Source organism: Microtus ochrogaster, unplaced genomic scaffold (genome assembly GCF_000317375.1).
Source record: "Microtus ochrogaster isolate Prairie Vole_2 unplaced genomic scaffold, MicOch1.0 UNK115, whole genome shotgun sequence".
Classification (NCBI taxonomy): Eukaryota; Metazoa; Chordata; class Mammalia; order Rodentia; family Cricetidae; genus Microtus; species Microtus ochrogaster.
Window position 1 is genome coordinate 56950 of NW_004949213.1, and position 5064 is coordinate 62013.

Below are 5064 nucleotides of genomic sequence, written 5' to 3' on the forward strand. Positions count from 1 at the left end.
ATCTTCAGAGGCTGAGACTCTTTCTTCTATCTCTTGTTCTGTTGGTTATACTTGTCTCTGTAGTTCCTGTTTATTTACCCAGATTTTCCATATCCAGCTGTCCCTTGGTTTGTGTTTTCTTTATTACCTCCATTTCAGTCTTCAAGTCTTCTTTTTTTCAACAATTCCCTGGCTTTATGTTACATTAACAAAACAGACATGAAGCCTTGATTTGGACAATTAGGGAAATAAGTTAAAAACAAATTTATTATTCAAATTCCAAGCGGTGGAAAATTTGAGGTTACAAATCTTTCTTTATCTATTGGGCACTATTCATAAAAAACATCAATAACTAGTAGCAGGTTAAGTATCACAATTTCAGAATCACACCAGTTTAGCAGTGTCTAATGCATATGAAGAGCCAACAGGCAAATGTGACCTGTCTCAGGGACCATTTGCAATTTACCGGAATGAGATGACATCCTGCTGTCCACAGCTTAATTCTCCTTGCCCTGGGAGCGGAGGCAAACTCAAAGTCAATGGGTTGTGGCTGAAGATGCATCCCGGGACCACAATGCAAGTGATTTATTTCTCTTGAGAACACGCCCCTCATCCCCATTCGAATGCAGTATTTGGGATAATTTGTCCAAAAGAGCTGGCATTTCCGAATGTAATCAGATCATAATGAAATAAGATGAAATAAGCCATAGAACAGTGCTTAGAATTTTTCTCCCCCTCATCATTGAGACTCACTGCCTCCCATCATCAATATTTATTGAGCATTTACAGTGTACTAGGCACAATAGAACATACAGAAAACATTGTCCCTACTCTTGAGGAGCTTACATTCTAAAAGAAAAAACAATACACCTCTTTTAAAATGGCATTTTTGTTTGGTGTTTTCTGTAAAGTAGTGAGGAAATACTCGGTACGTGTGAGCTTTGGGTGTTACTTAGCCCCATCGTTACTGGAGGAGAGGAGGAGGGAGGGCTTTAAAGGGAGACAAGTCAGACCATTCAGGGTGGGGTTTCCAGGGAGATAAACACAAGCTCAACCAAGGAGCGCTGGGCTGTAGGAAAGAGGATGAGGGGAGGCTGTGGGATGCAAGCAGAGGAAGCGGGGTATCTTAGACACTGAGTGGAGCCAGAGAGATCATGCGGCCTTTCCCCAAATACACGGCCAACAAGTCGGAATGGTGGGTGCCAAGACAGCCAACAGAAGTGCTCCTGTGCACCTGACAGTAGAAATGACGGGCTGGACACCAGAGGCAGGCTGCAAGAGCATCAAGAAATTTTTAAAAACCAACAGCGATTTGGAAGCACAGAACTTAACAGTTAATGCTGCCCAGTATCACAATGGGCCAAGAACATTGTGGCTTTACTTAAATTAGAAAACGCCATAGACCAAAGTTTCAAATGGAACACATTACCTTTGCCAATCAATCCCCCCCCCCGCCCCGCACCCAGAAAAAATAAAAGGTCCACTTCAACTTTGAAAGGGAGTAATAAGGGGGAAAAATAAGGAAACATGGTCGAGAAAGGTAGTTACAGTAGTGTTTCTGTGGTTGTTGATAAATTTTGCATTCAAAATTGGTTAAAGCCCATTAGCTGCCAAGAGGGAACAAGGAGACAATTTCCTTTAGAAGTCTCAAAACCAAGACTAATTTACATGAAAAGCTGTAGAGAAAAGTAGTTGAAAAATCTATTCATAAAACTTTTATTCCACTTTCATGAACTTTAATACATGTGTTCTGAACAATTATGCTTGGGGTGCTCATGAGAATCTCCTAAGACATGAAAACAAAGCTAGACATCACCAGTCACTTCCCTGTTAACTATTCTTACAGCACATGCATGTTAGGCAAGTATCAAAAAAGGAAAAAAATTACAAAAGCAAAAAACAAAAAACTAAAAAAAGCTAAATACATGGGATCTGTCTACCGCTGTGCTTCTCAGGCACGGAGTGGCCGACAGGAGCAATTCATTACCACAGCTTCACTTTTACATTTGTTCTTAGATTGCCTAAACATTTAAATACAAAGAAAATGTGTAGCAAAAATAATGAAAGCAAACAGCAGGTAACTTTACAAATAATGGAATGTGAACCGTTTCTGCCCTTATCAGAGTAAGCTGGGTCACACCTTTGTCCCAGAGCCACTTCTGGGGCTGTGGTCAAGAGTGCACGTGCAGACACACGACCCCAAGGTGTATCCAAGGGACATTTGTCTGTACCACAGCCTCACAAGTGCTCCAAACCTTAAAGTGCCCACAACGACTACACTCATAACTGGAACCCATTATCCCTTTTATTCCCCACCAGTACAAGCCAGTATGTAGGCAGTTTTCTTTGCTTAGACATGGAAGCAGTTTTAACACTGGCCCTTCTGAAGCCACAATGTACCAAAAGTACTATGCCAAGCATGTATAACTCGTGTAAAAATTCCACATCCCCACATTGGCCACCTCAGGATGAAAACGAGTAACTCCCTAAAGCTAACTGGCTCTACTCCCCTAATATTAAAACATAAAAACCACATGGGAAATATAGAAATTCAAATAGAAGTAACATAAACCTGTCGTAAATCATAAACAAAAAACTATTTGTGGGACAGCATGGATGACAAACGGTCTACTGTGTAAATTTCAAAACAAGGCAGACAAAGGGTGGAAGGCCGGTTAATTTTCCCCTCCTTCTCCTGCTTCTGCTTTGTCTCCTTGGGTGTCTGATGTCCACAATGTCAAGTTGTCTCTCAGTAACTGCATTATTAGCGTGCTGTCTTTGTAGGACTCTTCACTTAATGTATCAAGTTCAGCAATGGCTTCATCAAAAGCTGTTTTTGCAAGTGAGCAGGCTCTCTCTGGGGATTCAGGATCTCATAATAGAAGACAGAGAGGTTCAGGGCCAGACCCAGTCTGATACGGTGTGCTGGCTGCATTTCCTTTTTGCTGACCTCAAACGCTTCTTGGTACGCTTGCTGTGACTGGTCCACAGTTCCTTTCTTGTCATCGCCAGCAGCAACCTCAGCCAGGTAACGGTAGTAGTCGCCCTTCATCTTCAAATAGAAGACTTTGCTTTCGGCTTGTGAAGCATTGGGGATCAAGAACTTTTCCAAGAGACAGCACAGCATTGCAGATGTCCCTCAGCTCCATCTCAATCTTCTCTCTGTACACCCGGGCCATCTGCTGCTTTTTCTGTCTTCTGCTCAATACTCGAGACGACCCTCCAAGATGACCTGTGGGCTCCTACAACATTTTTGTAAGCAACAGAGAGAAGATTCCTCTCCTCATTGGATAGCTCGGCTCCCTGCTCAGTCACAGACTTTATGCAGGCTGCCATGTCATCGTATCGCTCAGCCTGCTCAGCCAGCTTGGCCTTCTGCACCAGCTCATTTTTATCCATAACTGGATATTCTGTGTCCGGAGTGGGTGGAGGCACACGGACCCGGCTCGGCAGTCTCTGGGTTGTGGCAGTGGCCGTGGTGGCGGCCACGAGGCTGAGACTCTGTCCCTGATCTGGCTGCTCACAGGCTTCAGTCTTCAAGTCTTGAACTGCTTCCTTTACCTGTTGATACTTTTTCTTGATTTTCTTAGGTATCTTTGAGGGATTTATTAATTTCTTCTAACTATTTGTTTGTCTTCTCTTCTATTTCTTTGAGTTTTTCACTTGCTGTTTAAAGGGTCTCCATCATTTTTATAAGTTTATAAGTTTAAAGTCGTTTTCTACTTCTTCCTGGTTAGGATGTTCAAGTCTTCCTGTTGCGTATTAGCTGGATTCTGGTGTTATCATGTTGCTTTTCAGGATGTTGGAGGAATCTTGTATTGGCGCCTACCCATCTCTTCCTTCAAATGTGGCCAGGAGAATCTTGGCGTCTTGGTCCAATCTCTGCTGTAGCTGACTGTGTACTTGGGAGTTTTTCTTGTTCTGCCCTCTCTTAGGTTCCCTTAGCACTGGAGCAGTCTGTGTTGCAGTATTCCAAGTACCTAACAGGTGAAAAAGGCACCCTTGGGGGCAGGGTGGTTTGGGGGAAAGCCCAGCAGCAGGGACACTCCCAGCTGGCTGGCAAGAAAAGCTAGGGAATTGTGGAGGGGCCCCTAGATTCTGGTACACTGGTAAGGTCCTGGAGAGTGGAGCACACAGCTGTCTAGGCTTGTGGGCACTGAATCACCTCCCGAATCATCTCAGCCCTTAGGCAAGCTGTGTTGCAGGGTTCTAAGACCTCACAGGCGAAAAGGCAGGCTTGGGAGCAGGGTGGGGATGGGGTAAAGAAAGCCTAGTAGCAAGAATACACTGCACTGGATAGCCAGAAAAGCTTAGGGAATTGGGGGATCCTGAATTCTGTCCCCCTGGGGGGTTAGGGAGACATTTACATGTGAGCATGAGGGAGGTGGAGTATGTCCTGACATACTTGTCTGTTTGCATTAAATACTCTTTGTCATTTTGAGTTGTAAGAGACATCAAAATTAGTAGCATGTATTAGAGCCAAGAACCCATTCATAATGGCTAATCCCCTGAACCAGAGAAAGTTCAGTTACAGCGCCCATCAGTGTCAGCACACAGTGTCTGTAGACCAGAGGGCACTGGGCATGGACACACAGCTTGATGGAGCCAGCTCTGCTGTGGCCTAACTTGGCTATGCTGTTGTAGTTGGCAGCTTGGGGTAGGTTAACTGCTGTGAGTGACTGACATTTGTTCCTTATTGGAAGAATATCATCTCAAGTTAGTGTGTGAATCAATTGTCTGTTTTGTTTGTTTAGTTTGTTACATACAGAAGCTGCCTCCAGCCAAATTTAATTCAGTTGAATGGACTCTATGGGATGTAAACATGGAATCTTTGTGCTCAGGTTTCTTATCTTTTAGAGAAAGAGAGGTTCTAGAGACCATTCCTTAACCTCTAGTTGTCTCCCTCCACCCTCATGCTACGGGTGGAGTCCAGGGCTGTGTGTTACCTTGGTAACCACATTCTCTTCTAAAAAGCCCACACTTCCGGACTCCCCCTTGTGCATCCCAGAAGATGCTCTCCTGCTGAGCATGCCTGTCCTCATCCCCTCACTGAGAGATTTTAGGCAAGTGTTCTCCTGCTGAGCC

The 5064-nt window shown here is 44.2% G+C and overlaps 1 protein-coding gene and 1 pseudogene across 1 annotated transcript in view; one reads left to right on the plus strand and one right to left on the minus strand.

The window, feature by feature from the left end:
* The window catches only part of LOC101985597 (cytochrome P450 2B1-like), a 23725-nt gene that overhangs the window by 15859 nt on the left and 2802 nt on the right, over positions 1-5064 (plus strand). The gene's annotated exons all lie outside the window — the stretch shown is intronic.
* Positions 2184-3419, minus strand: LOC102000237 (annotated as a pseudogene).